Genomic DNA, 20506 nt, shown 5'->3' on the forward strand with positions numbered 1-20506 from the left:
GAGCAATGTGGAATGTAAGCACGGCAAGATTTTTCTAGAACACTGGTCATTGCTATGTTCGTAATCTAGTTATTTACCTAGCAGAAGGGATCTTTCTACGTAGAATGCCTTACTACTCTCTGTTGCACTTGGCCCTTTTGGCAGATTTACCCCTAAACTTTTTGCCTCATCTGTGACCTGATATTGGTAGTTTTTGGCCTCTGCACACTTTAACACTGTGGCCCAGTGTAAATTGCGTGCGCACTCTAAGTGCGTGTGGTGAGATTGGCCTGCCCTCCCATAGGAATGCATGGGGGATGTGTGTGTCCATGGTAATTCCTGGTATGAGAGGAATGCAGGGGCGAGTTTAGTATGTATGAACTCGTGAGAATAAATGCTGAGCAATGGTGTGCACAGATGTATGGTGACTGGTGGAGAAGTGCCACTTTTAGAAGTTGGCATTTCTGTGTGCAATGCGTCTGCCTGCCTGATGTGAATTGCATGTCTGGCTTGTGAGTGACAGGGACTGTTGAGGTGTGGGTGACTCCAGGAGGGCTGGGATGAGTCAGCGCTAGGCTGAATGGGACATCTACATTTTAACTAGTGGGAGGAGAAGTCCCTGGCCCCTGAATAGGAGTGTGCCTGCCCTAGTAAATGCTGGCTCCGTCCCCCTGTGGTGTGTCTGATGACAGGCCCCCACCTAACAATGAGGAAAGAGGAGCCTGGTAAACAGAGTGCTCCAAAACCAGTTGCATCTGGTTTCCCCAGCCCTGTGCTGTGACACAAAGGAAAAGGGTATATAAAAGAAGGGGTTGTGACCCCATGAATGTTGTTGTTCTGTTCCTGACTTAGGCGAAGGGGGCCTGCTGCTACTGGGCTCCAGGAGGAACCGCCACAAGGGACTGCCTCCCTGCTGGAGGGCCCTGTGTTCTGCCCTGCTGGGCCCAGCCTTTGCCCCCTGGACTTTGGATTCTAGTGCCTTGGGAGAACTTGGCTTTCATTTTTAAAGAGCGCTTTGCTCTCTGCAGCGGAGGAGCAGAGCTTCTATTTTTAACTGCAGCACGGAGCTGCGATAATTTTAGAAGGGAATCCCCGGCGTGGAGATTCCTCCGCATTCCAGCAATCCTCTTTATTTAAGGAAGCGGGAGCCCACCCTGCTGTTTTGAGCGATCCCTGCACGGGAGCCTACCCCGCCTTTGCTGTTCTCTACAGCCGGTGCCCACCCCGTTGTTTGCCGCCTTTCTGCTGCTTTTGCACAGTTACCGGTGGGAGCCCACCCCGCCCTTTATGCTGAGGCGTGCAGGAGCCCACCGGGCATTGCCATGTATTCCGCGGGAGCCCACTCCGCACTTGCCTGAGAAATCGCCGAAGAGAGTCCCGGCCCAACCCGGAAGCCAGGCAAGAGCTGCCTGATCGTGGGCAGGGCCTGGAAGGAGTCAGGAAGCACCTGAGCAGATGCCGTGTCTGCGGAAGAGCAGAGGTCCCCGGTGTGAGGGAGAGCCCCTCAAGCGCCTTGGAGTGAGGCGGAGGGGGCCCGAGGCACACTCTCGGTGCCTGCCCCCGCCGCATGACAGCCCCGCACAGTCCGCAACAAAGAGAGGAGACCGCGGGTTGCGGAGTCCTGTGACTAGCACCGGAGACAGAGAAGGCGGAGGGCGGACAGGAGCCTACTCCGCCTTCCGGGGCGTCCCGGCGAGGAGTGAGTTGGTGTCTTCAGACAGGGCCCCCGAGAGCTAGGAAGAGCCCCGTGGTGCCAGCGGAGAAGCTGAAAAGTGCTGCAGTTACTGGTGGGGCTCCTGTGTTGGAGGAGGAGCCCAGTGTGCCGCCTGATCGCCTGGAGCCTCGCAGGCTCCACAGAGAAGTCCACAGTAGTCCCTGGAGAGTCCCGGTGAGTGGGGGCTGCATTACAGGCATTGGGAGTGGCATCAGAAGCGCCCGTGGTTGGTGGGTGTCACAGCTGCCCCGTTTCGTCAGTGGGCAGCTGCAACGTGGGGCCGCAGTAATCTAGAAGTCCCGGAGTGGGACTTGGGGACATTACAGTTTGGAAGTCCTGGAGTGGGACTTGGGGCCATTTCAGTTTGGGAGTTCCAGCGGGGATCCCCAGGCACAGTGGTGCCGAGACAAATTCTCCAGCTGCCCCGCAAGAGAGAGTGGGCAGCTGCAACGTTGGGGCATTTGCTGATTAAGGAGCCCCAGTGGGGGTTCAGGAGGCACGCTGGTGCCAATGCTCAGTTCCACAGCTGCCCAGCAATTAGTGGGCAGCTGCCACGTTTAGGTTGTGCATCTGCACACTTTTACTTTGCTGCTTTTGCAGCCAGCCTGGACATTTTGGACCTTGGGCATTTGAGCCCCTGTGAGAGGCCAGTTGGCCTGGGGCCAGGTTCAGTGCGTCGTGCCCCCCATTGGGGCACACTGTGTTTATGCTACTTATTGCCCATGGTATTTATGCTTGTGATGCCTACTGTGATGCAGATTGCGTAATGTGTTATCCTAATGTGTTATGCCTAGTGTGATAATGCTGAGGTCATTATTGTACCAGTAGTTACTGGTTGTGCTTTACATTTACTATTTGTGCTACATTTACAATTGGTGATTTGTGATGGTTTTGACAGTGGCCCCATTGGCCCTGTCGTGTGTAAACAGTCCCCTGTAAATATTGCCTAGTGCCAGTTGGCACTATGTATATTGTGTGATTACTACTCCAATGTGTTTCTGATAATAAAAGGCTATTTATTTATATTACCTTGTGTGGAGTTCCTTTTGTGGTATGCCTAGTGTGTTGCTGCTGCTGTGTGTGTGTTGCGCAAACGCTTTACACATTGCCTCCGGCATAAGCCTGACTAGTCGTGCCAAGCTACCAAGGGGGTGAGCAGGGGTTATCTTTGGCGTGTAACTCACTTGCCCTGACTAGAGTGGTGGCCTCTGCCAGGCTTTGGCGCAAGCCTTAGACAACCAGAGATCCCATTTCTAACACTCTCTCAATCAGAAGCAGAACTATGGGGCTCATTACAATAACGGTTGGTCAGATTGCCGACTGCTATCTTGGCAGTCAGGAGACAAGATGTTGGGTGTCCGACGACTACATTAGTATGAGACCACTGTGCTGGCGGTTGGAAAGTGCTCCTTTTCACAGAGACTTGTGCTGCGACCAAGGAAAAGGGCCAAAGCACAAGGGACCGTGAAAAGGAACAACTTCCTGCACGTTCATGGACCGTGTGCCATGCACCATGTGTTGTATGTCACACGGTACATGGAGGTGAGTGGGGGCACGTCCATGTGCCCCCCAGGGCCACTTTGCAGTGTCCCACGAGGGACAAGGGTCCTGTTTGGGGCCCAAATATCACTTTCCGACAGCCTGTACATGGCAGTGTTCCCGCCATGAACAGACTGTCTGAAAGGGATATTAAAATCCCAACAGCAGTGCTTGGCTTTCCACCGCCTCCATTCTGGGCTGTGACTCCGACCACAGCCATCCTGTCCGAGACGGTGGTTTGAATTCCACTCGATGTGCGTCTGACCGCCGGTATTAAAATGTAGTGGTCGGACCAAAGGGCTGTCAGACCGCCACTAAAGGCCTGCCGGTGTGTGGTCCAACCACTATCGTAAACAGCCCCTACGTTGGTGAAGCCTTTAGTTTATATAGTAGGGCGCTAAAAAATAGTTCATCTCGAGTACAAAACATACAACAGAGTCTAGTCGAAATCACCTATACCCTTAGTCGGCATGCTTATGTGCAGATAGTGAAAAGCTTGCATCAAAGTGCAATACGTTAGTGTCTAAATTTAGACAGTGAAGGAGTCACTAAGAGTAACACTAAGGAACTTTAATCGTACCATATGAAATTAGTGACTGATCTGGAAGAAGAATCTTGCTTGTAGCTAGACTATGTCCACTTGTAATTAGACTGTGAGTGGGTTTAGTGAGCAAATATGGGAACAAAGTACATGGTTTCAACTCACTGACCCTTTTTCATTGGTCTTACAATATAGGATTTGCATTTACTACAAAACTGCATTGACCTGATCTCATGTTGTGAAGAAACATTTCATAAAGTACCAGTTGTCCTTGTTTCTCACATTCAGGATGAATTCAATCCTCTTAGGAACCGGAAGAGTCGAAGAAAAGTGTTCTCCTGAAAAAAGCGTTCTGTTAGACTTTTCAGACTTAGGGTGGTCTTCCTCAAACTGTTTGCCTACTTGTCTCACCTTTGTGGTGATTTCTTTTTGTTGGCCTAAGGATTCTGAGCACTTTACCACTGCTAACCAGTGCTATGGTGCATGTGCTTCTCTCCTAACACTTGTCCACAATTGGCATATTCAATTTACTTAAAAGTCCATAGTGAAGTGCACTACAAGTGCCCAGGGCCTGTTAATTAAATACTACTAGTGGGCTTCCAGCACTGATTGTATGCCACCCACACCAGTAGCACTTTAAACAGGTCTTAAGCCTGCCAATTCGGAGCCTGTATGAGCGGTTTTACTGCCATGTTGACTTGGCATTTAAAAACCCTTGCCAAGCCTTAAACTCCCCTTTTTATTACATATAGGTTAGGAAGGCCCTAGTTATCCCATAGGGCAGGGTGCTGTGTAATTAAAAAGGTAGGACATATACCTTTAGGTTTTGCATGTCCGGTTAGTGAAAAACACCCAAACCTGTTTTTCACTACTGTCAGGCCTGCCCCTCTCATAGGTTAACATTGGGAATTCCTTATTACACTTATAAGCTGTAATTCTCGATTGAAAAGGAATAGCGCCACTAGCCCTGTGTGTTTTGGGGATTCTTACCCTGACTCCAGCACCTTCTTTATGCAGGAATACACACGCTCATACTTCTTGTCACACTAGCGCTTTGTGTATGAAGGGATAGATGCAATCCTACTCCTTGTCATTTCGGTGCATCGTGTATACGGGAATACACACTCTCTAAAGACATGCACTGATTTGTTGATAGTGTGCGTGAGTCTGTAAAGGCCCTTTGAGGTGCTGCCTGGTACCCATTTTACTTAGTTTCTGAACTATAGCTCATAGTACACAGTCACACTGTACTTAAGTCCATCCTAGTAGGGATTACTTGTGAGCCTAACAGCCTCCTCTCCTGGCCCGAAGGATTAGGGAACGACCCAAAGATTATAGAGGACTGCTCTACTTACCTGCCTGAAATCCTTTATTATTCTAGCTCGTTATTTTAGTTCCTTGTTTTAACTTATTTTAGTTTATTGTTTGTCCCAGACACCTTCCCCTTGTGTTCAAACCGGTCTCACTGTGGTGACGGTTCAGTGAGGATAGCCTGGGTGCTTGGGAGAGACAGTCCATGCTGCTTCTGCAAGAGGCAAACCAACAACCAGTTCAAAGGCATTCTGCGTTCTATATTTCTGAGAATAAGACTTGTGTTTGTGCAGTTCCATACAGCAACTTTGTGTACACTACTAGTCCATAGCTAGACCAATTTTAATCAATTCTCCCTGACTGACATTTTTAGATTTTTCCAAAGTTCTCCAATTTCCCATTTATTACTCTTGTGGCTGTGACCTCACCTGACAAGATGGAGTGTAAGCTGGCCAATCTAGAGAACTACTCTGTGGCCTAGCTCAAGGGATTCTGCCAGGACCAGAGGATGTTTACAAAGGGTAGTGCTAAAAAAGCAGTTTGCCACACAGCTTTGAGAGCATAGGCAGAGACCCACTAGACCCACACAGACAATGAGGAGGAAGGGTCAGGATCTTAGGAGGAGTTGGAACAGGACCTGTTTGAGGCTCTTGACATGCAACTTGTTGGAGAGGGAGGTAACATCCTCCTAGGATTGGATGTTTGGCCATTATGTGTCAACATTTCGCCTTGAATTATTGTATCACATGATTTACAGTTGAAACATTTGATTGTACCTTTAATTGGCCTATTGCCATCTATTGATTTAAAAAAAAATCTTGGGTCACTGATGGTATCAGAATGAGAATGGACTATGAGGTCCCTAATGTTCCTCTTACGTCGATGGGCAAATAGGGGCTTAGGTAATTTAGGGCCTTGAGTATGGTTACTGTTCAAAATATGCCAATTTGCATTAATTATTTGCTTGATTTTTGTATCGAGTGTGGAATATTTGGTAACGCATACTAGCTGGGAGTTCTCTTTCACGGCCTTAGATTTTAATAAATGGTCACGATCACAGAATCTCGCTCTTTTATAAGAGTCCCTCACCAGCCGGTGAGGGTATCCTCTCTCTAAGAATTTTGTTCTCATAATAGCGGCCTGTCTATCATAGTCAGTAAGATTGGTACAATTTCTTCTGACCCTAAGAAATTGGGAAAACGGGATAGCTTGTTTCTGATTTCTAGGATGAAAACTAGAAATGTTCACACAAAATGGCCAAACATAGAAAGCCACAGAAATGTGGAATTGTAAAACTACCAACACTGTGTACCTCATCCTATGCCCTTGTTCTCTTGGTTATGTAGGGGAACCTCGAGAATGATTCATACACAGATTACCGAACATGGTTCGGCAATCCGCACCAAAAAAATCCAGGCCCCCATGGTAAAACACTACCCAGAACAAAATCATAAACCAGAAGAACTGAGGTGGAGGATTCTCGAGAGAATAAGAACTCCTGATAATAAAGGAGGCCTAAAGATACGAGAAAAAAAACAAAGTGTTTTGGATTTTCTTTTTTGATACTTTCTCCAAAGGTCTTAATAGCGAAATACCCTGGGAGAATGCTATCACTTAAAATCAGTCTACTCATGCTATTACATATATAAGTTCTGTTCGAACGTAGGTAGGAGCCCTCAATGGAGTCTATAGAAGATGTAAAGAGCTGAATATTGTTCGTTTTAGATTCCATAGTATATATAAAATAAAATATAAAATAATTTTGCATAATATGATGTCCATAATATTGCAGTTCATGACACCATAAATTTTGCTCATACTTTAATTTATAGGTATCTCACGCGTTCTATCTATAGACATTATGGATGTTATCTCCATTTTTCTTGTTATGCTGGCCCCTTTTTTCTTTTCTATTTGACATGCTTTTTAATATAATTAGTTGGTATTCATATTGCCAACAAATGCCCCAGCACTAAAAATACAGTTGTTCATTATCGAATTCTTTATTATACAATTCTATCGTTGGCTTTATTGCGATTTTCAATAAAGTCTAGCCCTATATACTCGGGCTCTCAATAAAGTTTAGTCTCACACAATTCAGGTCTTCGGGAGTCTGTCTTCTATGTCTTCTATCAGCTATCAGTGTTCTGACCACACCCGGTTACGTTGTTACTTTCTGTGGCGCCTTGTACGCCCTCACGATAGTCACATGACTACGCCAACATTACTCATAAATACGGCATTTTTCACTCAGTGCGTTTTCCCTCCGCACTCGCTATACAAAGGAGGCCCGTGGCGCCCCGACTTTATATCTGACAGGCAGGACTATATCAGGTAGGTTCATTGGCCTTTGTTAATCACTAGCGAATCCCCCAGCGTTAAGAGGTTTTTTCGGCTAAATATTTTCCTTCTTATTCTTCTAGAGATACTGCCTTTCGATTATATATAATTTAAAGAAACACCCCAGGAATTTATCGTCTGGGTGATGCCATCCACTAGTGAAAGGTAACAATTTAGGATAACCTAGAGGGATATGTTTCTGCACACGTCAGTTGCGAACTTGAATTGTGAACCCTTACATTGTTGTTTTACCCCCTCCTTACTTCTCTCACTAGTTTATGCGGTTGATACTATTGCTGATTATTGAATATCACAACCTGTTTTACCAAGGAAGACATTTTGATGTATGAACTCCGCAAGAATTCTTCTTAGGAGGTAAATACATATAAAATATAGTGAGGTAGATTTTCGTTGTATTTTTCCCAATTTTCGTAATTGGGCCTTTGAATTAAAAAACCTTTTTCCCCTTACCCATAGGTGTTAATGTTGTGGACATCACCGCAACCCTGCCTCTCATTTTTAGCTCTTATGTTTTTAACTTAAGGAATCCATTTAAACAAAGTACAGCATTCGATAAAATCAATGTAAGTGGTCATTGTATCTCCTACTATTAATCTATCAGCGTGGAGAAAATCAAACACATATCTTTCGCAATCTACAGATAGTAGTATATCTTTATTCGTATTTCAGAAATCTGCTATAGGAATATATGGACCAATCCTACAGTCCGTTTTTCCGTGTAAACATTTGACGTAAACACTACTACGATCTAATTTTATAAAAGAAGTAAGTGGTATAGTCTCCTCATGATTTTCAATTTTGAGAAAACGTACGAGTTTCTCCTACATAGGAATTTACCATACGAGTACTTTATCATATTAGGAATCTTATATCACGTGTCCCTTTTCTCCTTCTTTGTTTCTTCTTTTTTCTATTCAGACCTGATTATGAACACTCAGAGGATTTACATGTATGTGTTATAAAGTTTACATATTATTTGTGACTCTTGTTATTCCAGGGAATATACATATACAATTAATCATGTGGTTAAATCATGTTTTTTTTAAATAGACCGGTTTTTCTTAAAAATTTGTATTGTTGACTGTTTGTTAGATAAAACACTATGGATAGTCATTGGGAATTGAGAAGAGATTGTCAAAAGGTTTTTACATATTTTTTAAAAAAAAGGTGTTATGAAATCATCTATGATACAAAGTGACTAATAGAATTGTCCTATGGTTTTTTATTATGTTTCTTAGGTAAAATCAGTGGCATTTTCCTGAAGAAGGCCTTTTCACCTCGCCGAAACGCACGTCGATTGCCACCTTTACATATCTGTTTACGCTAGATAGAACTGTAATGAAATGATTATATCTATGGAATGTACAATGGAATGTCATTTTCAAATTGCTTGTTTTTATAATTAAATATATCACAATTTTTTACATGATTTCTTGTCTAATTTTCCCTGTATTTTGATTTTTGATTGATATTGTTTGACTTGACACAATTGCCTAGGAAGTTTTTCTCGTATATTTTATTACCCTGTCCTAGGAATTGAGATATATTAATTTCTCAGGGGGTCCTTGTTTATTGCAACTATCATACACAGGGTGTAGTCACCCTAAAGGCAAAGTAGCCCATTGTCAACTATCTGCCAGTACCTGTAACGCCCCTAAATTCAGTATTTAGGGGCACCCCTGAAACTTGATCCTCAGATTCCTGCAACCTACTTAGAAAGAAGGCAGAAGAAGACGCCGTGCAGCAAAGTTTGAAGGTGATGACTGCCTTGGACCCAGCCCTACCGGCCCCTCTCCAGCTTGAAGTCGTTAAGACAGGAGTAATCTTGGACATACCCCCATCCTTGCATAGTTCCCAATTCATGATGGGAAGAAGAATACACATTTAAGCTAGAGGAAGAAGTAAATAGATGGTGTAGGGAATCTGACAGCTTCACCCCAAGTAGACCAATACAAACCCTTGTTGGACCTAGTAGATCAGGGCATGGACATAGACTCCCTCTTTTAGAGCGCCCCGGTGAACTGGAGATATATTTATGTAGTGAGGATACGGGTTCAACTGCAGACATTGGTATGTTAGCATAAGTGAGGTATATGCTTAAACGCCATTTGTTTTTTGCTTTTGCCGCTTTTTGCACACAACACTATATGGCTCTCGTAAATACCTGCTAGTGCTCTTTCACATGAGAACGGTCTGTTTTTCACAAATCTAGGCACGCTCTGTGCCCTCAGTCTGCACAGCGCGTTGAAGGTCGAATAACAGTGTATGCTGTTAACTCATGTTGATCAGTCCCACGCACATTAGACATAACAGAAAATACAGCTGCTCAAGCTCAAACTCGGGTCCTTTTAATACTGTATTGCATGCATGAGGAGGCACTTAAAGAAAACCTATCCAACATCAAGGAGCTGTTCTTGTCGTGGGATGTGATTCATTCCATCTGATCTTGGAGGTAGGGTGTCCACCGTCAAAGAGGTCTTCTTCTATTATTAATTAAAACTAGCTCCTAACAAGGGGAGGGTGGTAACTGCACTATAATCCTGTTTCCACTGTAATTTATAATATGACTTCCCCTTTTGTGTTTTATGGAATTGTAACAATGCTGATCATATTATTCTTATGCATCTTTTTGTTAGTATTGGCGAAAGTACTGCATCTTAGAGCATGTTAGTTAAAATAAACATTTTAAACTATACTGTGTCTCTGCTTACTCACGTTGTGGACTGGTGTGAAAGCTAGAACGAAAGTGTTCTTGATTCCCACTATTCCTGAGAGTTTTCTAAGTCGCATGTTGTAGGTTGTCTAATCATTGGTAGCTTCGCTATAGCACGAAGAACGAATGAGACACTAATGCTAGTCGGATCGGGATCCTGGGCGCTGAGGTGGGTTTTTTGGTACACCACAATACACAGATGTCCTGGTTTCCTGCGCATAGTTCTGTGCATGAGCAGAATCCCAGCAACATTTATAAATATAAAGAAATTTTATTTTTTTACTGTCTGGGCTCATTTTGCACTGAGCCAAATGTCTGGAGAAAGTGACGAGGGCGGGTGACGCGCCCAACATACACCAGCAGAGGGGTTACGGCACTAGTTGTTCTAGCGTATCACGCTGCACACGTGACACGCTCCTGTGATCACGTGACAGAAAGTGGAGTCCCTTTGAAGAAGCCTCGAACACAATCTCTCTGTACCTACGCGGCGCCACGAGGGACACTGAGCCGGAGGTAAACCCACCTTGATGAAGTAAGCGGGACACCCGACACAGAGAAGGGGGGTGGGGGAGAGAACGATGCGTTCAGCTGAAGGATTTCGTCCTTCAGTTTACTATGGCTCTAGCGTTCATGATTTACCTTGGGTACGTTCAACACCAGGGGTGTCCTGAATATACATTGAATATACTTTAAATGTATGAGATACAAACAACAAGTGGGTGAGAAACTGAACCGTAGATTCTTGTCTCTCTCTAACTATGTATACATTACCCCCACTTTTTAAATCAGTGTGTGACTACAGGGGGTTGCCCTCATTCCTGTGCCAGTTCGAGCAGGTTCCATAGTAAAACTCGGTAAGATTAACCGAGTGAATTACTTAACACCCAATATTTTTCCATGAAGGGTATATGCATGTGATTTCCTCCGAGTGATGATTTGTTTGACATAGGTGTGTACATACAAAAAATGTTTTTAACCTCTTCCGTGCTCATGACGGCCGTCATGAGTCATGGTGGTCGGGTGCGCACGACGGCCGGGGGCCGATGGAGCCATGCCCAGGATTGGAATGTCCCAGCACAGCGGCGGAATTCGCGCCGCAGCGAAGCGGTTGATATTGATGCAGATTCTGACATGGGATTGGGGATTTCACGACCAGGGAAGGGCACTGCCCTTGCAATAGGCAATTAAAACAGAATGTTCAATCAGCCCCATCGCACCAAACGAGTTGAGAGGAGTAAAGATAGTAATGCTTTTTCACATAAAGGCGCATGATGTATTTTAGTCGTCATGGCTTTCAGTTTTCTTTTCACTTGTATATATTTTTTCTAACTTACAGATTGTGAGCAGACTTCCTCCGACTACATTAAATGGAAGGCTGCAAACGGGTCAGTAAGACGTCCGTGGCAGGTAGGCAAACAAGGCTGGTCAGCTGCTGTGTCTGGGTCTATCACCGGCTGCTGAGAAAGAGGCACACCGGTGATTACCACACCAACCCCCTCCCCTCCAAAAGCTAGACTTCAGACGTGGAGCTTAGCTAAGGAAACATACACCTTATTGCTGGCCAGCTGGGCCATGAAAACACGTGGCATGATTAGTGGGATGAGATGTGTATCTCGGATGAGCAGGTGGCGTGCGTCATGACAAGGCGGTCTTGTTGAAACTGGCGAGCTGTGACTACTGAATGGATGGCGATTTACGTCTGGCTCCGAAACTGGGAGCCCCCCTTCTTGGCTCCATGTGGCATATCTGTATTGAAAGCAATCCAAATATACAGAGGACCTTTAACCCTGGTGTTGGAAATGGCCCTTTTTGCAGGGTTATCCCCAAACGTTTTGCTTTTTCCTCTTATTTTTTCCTGACCTGTGTGTGTTGGTTTTAGGACTCTGGGCACTTTACCACTGCTAATCATTGCTAAAGTGCATATGCTCTCTGTATACAATGTGTTATGGATTGGTATTTCCATGATTGGCCTATTTGATTTATGTGACCATTAATACAATGGGGTTAACCCAGTGAGTCAAAGGACCTGGGTATCAATTAATATATATAACAAATTGGTCCTAGACAAAGAAATCAAAACACCAATTAATGTTTACCTTATTATTTTAAAGGAAAGTGGATTTTATCCACAAAGGAAAAGTGGGAGATGTATTTATTTGTATGTCCAAAAAATGGTAATAATTCAATATACCCAACACATACTAGATCAAAAAACCCATCAATCTTGTTTCATCATTTTTGTAGGAGACAACATTTATTTACATATTCATAGATTAATTGCACATTAAAAGAAAACTGCAGAATGCAGTAAGAGAAAGTGGGTGCTCAAGTTAAATGAGAAGGAAAATAGTTCAAAGAACAAGATTGTAATTAATATGTACAACTAAAAAAAACAAATTTTTCAGTTGAACTAACAAAAGAGAGCCTAACCATACAATTTATATATACATGATTTGAGGACAAGGGGCAGGGAAAAATAAGGTCTAGGCCTCAAAGCAAGGGGACATAACCGTCGACGTTTCGACCCTAAAGCAATAAGGGAATTTCCGGGCCTCTGCTGCGGGTCTTCTTCAGGACTGGGTTCAGAAGGGGGTGGGGGGTGGTGAAAACCCGGGAAGGGGTACCTGAAAGGTAATTATTGATACATTAAGGCTCACTCAATGAGTAAAAACTAAAATCAAATTCCAATTGGTAATCAAGTAGGGTACATTACCATCGGTAATGGAAAAGGGGTCGCGTCAATGAAACTGGACCGCCCACCTAAAAAACAAGACACAGACAGGCTAAGTGCCCATCTCCACATGGCACAATCATCCAGTATCTGTCAGTACCTATTGGTAACTCAATTTTACAACAGGACTCACCTATTAATGATTTGTCCAAAGTCTCTCCAATGATAAGTTACTAAATGAATACATAATTCCACAGACGAAAAACGAGGCTCCCCACACGTTGTTCTAAGCAAAAGAAAAAGGGGAGGGAGGGCAAATGTGGCCAAATTTAGTCATTGCCACACATCAGATGGTCCATAGAAGATATATAACCAACAAAATTGACAGAGCTCACTCACCCGGACCTGTATTCAATACAAGGGTAGGCAGGGGAGAGCTGTTGCTCATATGCAATTGGAGGAATCATGTCTCAGGCCAAGGTCCTGTAATAAACCAAAATGAAACCGGCATCAAAGAACGGTCAGTTGGGTCCATTACGCCAGTCGTTACAATTATCTATATCCGAACATAGTCGGCAAAAGAGGAAGAGTGGGTGAGGGTTACCTGATGCGCAAAAAATGTCCTCGTTGTTCCGTGTCACCGCAAGGTATTTCAAACGGTAACCATGAGCAGCGTCTTGCGAAAAGTCAAGAGCCATACGCGTCATACACTCACGCGCTGTAAGGAATCCGGCAACGTCCAAAATGAATCGGAAACCGCCATCTTCTTCCGCGTAGTAATGGAAGAAACACTACACGTTGCATGAGCCGGGGTCAGAAAGAGGGGGCCGTATTATTAAAAATTAAGGAGGTAGGCACTCCGTCTGCTCTTTAATACTCAGAGTAAACTATGGAACATAGCACCAAAAATATCCAGGCAAGAAAAAAAGTTATTTAAAAGTGATATGAAAAAGCTCAATACCGATCATCCCTCACGGATGTGGGGTGAGCTATCATGCCAGCACACTGCTAAGCGTGAATCAAGCACACTACGTGGCAGACTATTAAAATTGCTTTCATTTGAGCAAAATGGAATCAACCATATGCCATTACTCCTTGTCAGGATTCATTTCCACAAACACAATTAATGGTTTGTACATACAATAATCTGTGTATCAAAAACTATACATCTGTGTGCAAGAAAATAAACAGCAACAAGACAAATACATTAATTATACAAAACCTTACTACATAAAAGTACACGGAATATCTACATGTATGTGCAAATACCCAACAGCAGTACAAATGATACATAATACAATAGGATCAAGGCATATATATCACAAGTAATCAAACAATTCTCAGTACCTGTAAGGGAATATGTGAAAAAACATACATCCAATCTACATATCCATGAAGAGTGTATGTAAATTCAGCGCTGTTCATCCAGTCTATATCAGTGGTCCGGAGGATAAAGCAATTAGCCATTATAAATGGACGCCATTTGTCTAATGACTTCCTCATGTTCATTTAAACCCCTATTTACGGTATCAAAGGAATGCATCCATCTACATTCTCTGGTATTTAAGACATTAGAAAAATTGCCTCCCCGGGGGTTCTGTGTTACTTTTTCAATTATCCACCACTGCAAACTCTCTGGATGATGGTTAAATTTGACGAAATGATCCACCAAGGGGGCCCCCTGTACCTTGCAGCGCACCCTGCTGCAATGCTGCAGGATACGAGTTTTTGCCTTCTGCGTTGTCTGGCCTGTATAGATAAAACCACAGGGGCAGAGGATGGCGTAAATTACCCCCATGGTGTTACAATTAGTATGATGTTGTAGGGTGTGGGTGTAATTGTTGTATGTACATACTTTGGTCTCTACAGCCATGGAACAAGCTTTACAGGAACCACATTTAAAGTGGCCCACCAAAGGTGGAAGATTCCACAGAAAAGTTTGAGTTTCCACATTTGTCTTTTGTAGCATGGAGTGCACTACATAATCTTTTACACTCCTACCCTTTTGGAAGGCATGCATTGGGGGTCCGGCAGTCCAGTCTCCTCCGCAACCAGATGCCAATGGTTATTAATGATTTTCTTAATTTCTGTACTCCTGGTGTTAAAAGTCGTGACACATGTCATTCTCCTCCCATCCAGCTCATCCCTTGTTTTTAGTTCTAGTAGCGCTTCTCTATGGCAAAACCACGCTCTTTTTCGTGCCTTCCTTACCAGACTTCTAGGGTAACCTCTATCAATCAAACGAGTCATCAAGATGGAAGATTCTGAAAAATAGTCAATCTTACGGCTACAATTCCTTCGCAACCTCAGGAATTGCCCATAAGGGAGATTATCCCTGAGGTTGCGAGGTTGATGACTCGAGTATCTCAAAAGGGTATTCTTCTCTGTTGATTTTCTAAACAGAGTTGTATGTAGGCTCCCTTCTTCTTTTATTGTAAGGTCAAGGAAATGTATTGCTTGATTGCTGCACTCCATAGTGAATTGGATGTTACTATCCCTCCCATTCAACCAACTATAGAAAGCTCCCAGGTCTTCTCTAGTGCCTCTCCATATGAGAAGTACGTCGTCGATATAACGACGCCACAAGTGGATACTATCTCTGTATGGATTATTGTCACAAAGTACCAGATCATGTTCATACGTGTCCATATATATATATAATTGCCAAGTTTGGGGCAAAGCTGGCCCCCATGGCCACGCCATTTGTCTGCACAAAATATTCTCCATCAAAGATAAAGAAATTCCGCTTCATCGCAATTTCAAGCAGGTCAATTATGAAACTTGTAGGCACTCTATGTGGTCTGGCTCTTTCATCCAATACCCTTCTAATTACCTCGAGTGCAGCATGTTGTGGGATATTGGTATACAATGATGTAATATCCATTGTCACCAATAATTCATGTGTTGGATCAAACATTTTTTCCATCTACCAATTTTATCACCTGCATGGTATCTCTACGGTAACATGCGGTGTTCTCTGCTATAGGTTTAATAAAGACATCGATGAACTTACAAAGTGGTTCGAGAATCGAACCACAACCCGAGATAATTGGTCTCCCCGGTGGATTATCGAGTCTTTTATGCACTTTTGGTAAAGAATAAATTGTAAGCAAACGAGGGTGGATGTTATTTATGTGTCAGTCCCATGTTAAGTGCACTGCGAGTGCCAGGGCCTATAAATCAAATGCTGTTGGTGGGCTGCAGCACTGGATTGTGCCACCCAATGCGAACAGCCTGTAAAGTGTTACTCTGGCCTGCCATTGCAGAGCCTGTGTGTAGCCTGGGGCTGCCATGTCGACTTGCAAGTCCCTAAACCTTCCCTTTTCTACATGTGAGCCACCCCCTATGATAGGCCCAACGTACCCCCATGGGCAGGGTGCATTGTATGTGAAAGTAGGACATGCCCTGATGTGTATGGCATGTCCTAAATTGTAGTCTACTTCGTTTTTCACTATTGCAAGGCTACCCGTTCTCCATAGGCCAGAATGGGCAGTTTGATCATTACACCCTATGATCCTAACTGACCCAGGGAACATTGTAGAAATTTGAGTTTAGTATGCCTGAACTCAGAATGATAAAATGCATTCTGTGTTTGAAAATATCACTTTTGGAAAGAGGTATTTTCTGACCTAACCATCCAGCCGGCCTCTGCTTGCTTGTGTATTTGCTGTCTGGTTTGTGAGTGACTGGGGTTAGGGGAGACAGGATGAGTCAGCAGGGCTGAATAGGCACATCTACACATAGATGGGTGGGAGGAGTAGCACCTGGGCCTGAACAGGGCTGGGCTCCCCTTCCACAATGCAGGCTCCACCTCCTGTGGTGCATCTGAGGACCCTGGCTCACACTGACAAAGGAAGAAGGTGCACCCTGGCATCTGAGGACCCTGGACCACACTGACAAAGGAAGAAGGTGCACCCTGGCAGAATGCACCCCAAACTGGTTTGAACAAGGTCCAGGCCCCTCTGCCTTCAGAGGACAAAGGAATTACTGGTATAAATATTGGGGCCCTGACCCCAAGACTTTAGAACAAGCTGGAATCACGGAACCTGGCAAGAAGAAGAGCTGCCAGGAGGAATACTGCCCATTTGCTGTGTTGTTGCTTTGAGGGTTGGCCTGCAGCTGCTGCTTCTGCCTTGGGCAGTGAAAGGACTGGACTGAACTTTCTCTACTTGTGCTGAGTATCTCCAAGGGCCTGGAACTGAGCTGGCCTCCTGTTAAGAAGTCTCAGAGACTGCAAAGACTTCACCAACCTCTGGGTACCGCTCCTGGAACCGCTGAAGGCCCCACAGGCTGCACCGACTCGCCCTGCACTTCACGCCTTGGTCTCACCAACGCCGTCTTCACGATCGTCAACGAGCCGCTGCCTGCACCGCATTGAGAGGCACCGCAACCAGCACTGCCTCGCTTCACTTCGCTGGCCTGGTCTCACCGACACGGTTGCCGCTGGAACGACACCCGTGACTGCCTCGCCACGCACAGCTGTCTGGCTCGGCCTGAACCGATTCCCGCCAACCGGCTCGGTCGCTGCATTGCAACTTGCCAGCACCGCATCAAGCACCGTCCCGCCCTGCACCGCCTGCCTTGGTCTCCGTTTCCACTTTGCACCGTAACCGCGACGGACGCCACGACCGGCTCTGTCACCTGCATCGCAACTTGCCAGCACCACATCGAGCACCGCCCGCCCTGCACCGCCTGCCTTGGTCTCACCGACGCAGTCTGGACGATCGTCACCGAGCCGTTGCTCGAACTGCATTGAGGGACACCGCACCGTGCACTGCTTCCACTTTTGCATCGTAACCGCGGCGGATGCCAAGACCAACTCGCACCCCTGAGTGAGCCGCACTAAGAAAGGTACTGTTATCGAGCCTGTCCCGCTGTTGCTGGTCCGTACCGACGCAGTCAGCTAGAACTGTGAGAGTTGTTTTCAGCATCGCAGTAGACTCGGACCGAGATACCGACTCGTACGAACTGTGTTTTCAATGTTTTTTTTGCCATTTAAAGACATCTGGTGAACAACTATTTTTAAAGTACAGTATTGTGGATTTTTATCGTATTTGTTCTTGTTTTAAGTATATAAAAATATTGGATATTTTTCTAAACAGGTGTGTTGTCCATTTGTAGTGCTTACATCGTATTACTGTTAGTCTTATGCAAATGCTTTACACACTGCCTCTAAGATAAGCCTGACTGCTCGTGCCAAGCTACCAAGGGGGTGAGCAGGGGTTATTTTAGGAGTGTAACTCCCTTTTTCAGACTAAAGTGGTAGTTTCTGCCTGGCTTTGGTGCAAACCTTAGCCAACCAGAAATCCCATTTCTGACACCTGGTCTTTCCACAATCACCTTACTGATCAGGATATACGTCCATTTGAATCAGCCATGCTTCACTCCTTTCCACCCTCAAGTGCTGACACGCTTTGAAGGCAGGCGCAGGCCCTTGGTAAGTTTGCACTGAAGCTCTGCAATAGCTAGCTGTGCTTCACGTGTGCTCTTGGACACCACCGTAGGTAGTGCACCTGGCTCCTGGCTTTTCCAGCCGGCTGGCAGCTTGCAGATTATGCCCTCCCCTAAGCCCTGCTTCCAGGCTTCGGACACATTCATCATTGGAACCCAGTTACACCAGGTGCTTCCTGCTGTGCTCTATGGCACAGAGGTCCAGCGGGGGGGGGGGGTCATGAAGCCTTAGAGGTTTCGTTATATTTTACCTAACGATTGCCACCAGTGAGTGCCCCATTCTCTGTAACCTCTACATATGCATTTAAAAGATCTATTTGCAGATAAATCATTAAATCATGCAAAAACACTCAATTATTAGGTTGAGCATCAGCGCGCATGCGTTGTCTGCAAGATCTGCAGTAATCACTCTATCGGGAGTGTAATCCCGCCTTCTGCTTGAATTGGTTCACTCCTGCATCACTTGTATTTTGTGGCTCCTTATTGGTGCTGCTCTCGACACTGCATTTCAGTTTTTTTCCCCATCGGTAGCACCGGCCAACAACACTTAACTTACGCTGTAGGTGTTTCCTTTGGGTGCAACTTTCCTTTGGGTACTACTTGTTAAAAAATGTAATTTGTTACTAGGTACACAGGCGAGATCCTTAATGTTTTATCACTCAACTTTCTTTGCAGACCATAGAAGGTACACGGACATAGTGCACATACGTTTTATTTACACGGCCGCCGCGCTTTGTTTAGCATAGCGCTCGCTTGTATTTTACATGCTATTAATATAGCTAAAGGCTGCGCTCAGTAAGGTTCAATCCTAGAACAAAGGTATCCCTTGATCAAGATTGCGTGGTCTGGGAGAAAAGGGGAAACAAACACTGCAAATATAGGCACCTCCCACTCGACCACCTACTGTTTTACTTTGGCCAAACCTGGCTCTATTGGGCTATTTTCCCTCTGTAATGTGAAATACAACAAATAGTCTTACAAAGGATGTGTACCTTACTTTCTTCTTAGAAAAGATATTTTTATTTTATTTCTTTTACCTCTTTTTTTCATTTGTTCTTGTAATAACGTTTCATAAATAGTGAAACAGTCATTATCTCTTGTAATCTGTATATGCAAAAATTCAAAAAGGCATGATCATACCTGTGATCAATAAACAGATGTAAGATAAATAATGCAATAAATATTAACAAATTATCCAAAACAGTGCATAAATATCCCCTTACCAAATTCACATTTGTACCAACCTCACATACAATCAAAGCATACCAAACAAACTCATACACACATCACAATACAGTCATCAATTTCCAGCTCCAAATTGGCTTGCAAATCAGAACTCATGGTGAAAATATCTTCTTAAATATCCATGGTTATGCAGCCTGCTGGAAAAAACCAGACCAACGCACGTTTCGATGGTGAACTGTTTGAACCACTTTATTCAGGACCGCTTACTCTTACGAATTTAAATGCAGCAGAGGTAAGGTAGGGGATCTAAAAATTAGAGAGGGATGCATGTCATTCATAATGCCCTAAAAAAGATTTTTCTTTATAAAAAGATTTTTTATTAATTAACTACTCCTGCTATACAGTTGTTCATGCAAAATGATAGTGTTGAAAGTGTAACTATTCACTGTGTTGCAGAGTATGAAATATAAAAAATTGAATTGACACAAAGGAAAAAAGAAAAAAGGAAAAACTCTCTAGATTAAGCTAACATTTCTGTGCACAGCAGACAGAGATAGGGCCTACCTATTTGGGGGATCTTTATTTCCTAATAGCCCAAACAAAAACTCAAGTCTGTTGCTCCTTATAACCCACACTTTTTATTGCTATGATTATGACTAACCCCTTGGTTTTTGTCCTGCTTGTTTTCAAATATACATGTGGGCTCTCAGATGTTCCTCTTTCTCTCTGGTTTCCCTTCTGGCAAAGGCTAGCTTTTATCGGTTATCGTTTCAGCAAATGCGGTCACTATAACAACAAGTTGGACAGCAAACGGCGATTATTAAATCTCTTTAATAGTATCTGAGATGAGAACACTCATTGAGTTATGTGAGGTGTTACCTTAGGGCACTATGTTATCCTTTAACTAAAGTATCCTCTCATTAGCCGTTGAATTCTTTTTTAAATTCCCATTTGATTCAGGATGGCTTTTGATAATGTATGCCACTGCTGAAGTAGTCACTGTAGCTAGCATAATGGACAACAAAAAGTTGTTATTGCCAG

General features: G+C 44.3%; 1 protein-coding gene and 1 long non-coding RNA gene across 2 annotated transcripts in view; both read right to left on the reverse strand.

The window, feature by feature from the left end:
- Window positions 1-20506, reverse strand: part of RLIG1 (RNA 5'-phosphate and 3'-OH ligase 1) — a 202751-nt gene that overhangs the window by 153673 nt on the left and 28572 nt on the right. The gene's annotated exons all lie outside the window — the stretch shown is intronic.
- On the reverse strand, window positions 12872-13313 carry LOC144772299 (uncharacterized). The gene is made up of 3 exons (XR_013599712.1): window positions 13229-13313; window positions 13023-13115; window positions 12872-12918 (listed from the first exon to the last, which is right to left on the reverse strand). It is a non-coding gene; the product is annotated as an uncharacterized LOC144772299 (long non-coding RNA).

Source organism: Lissotriton helveticus, chromosome 1_1 (assembly GCF_964261635.1).
Source record: "Lissotriton helveticus chromosome 1_1, aLisHel1.1, whole genome shotgun sequence".
Taxonomy (NCBI): domain Eukaryota; kingdom Metazoa; phylum Chordata; class Amphibia; order Caudata; family Salamandridae; genus Lissotriton; species Lissotriton helveticus.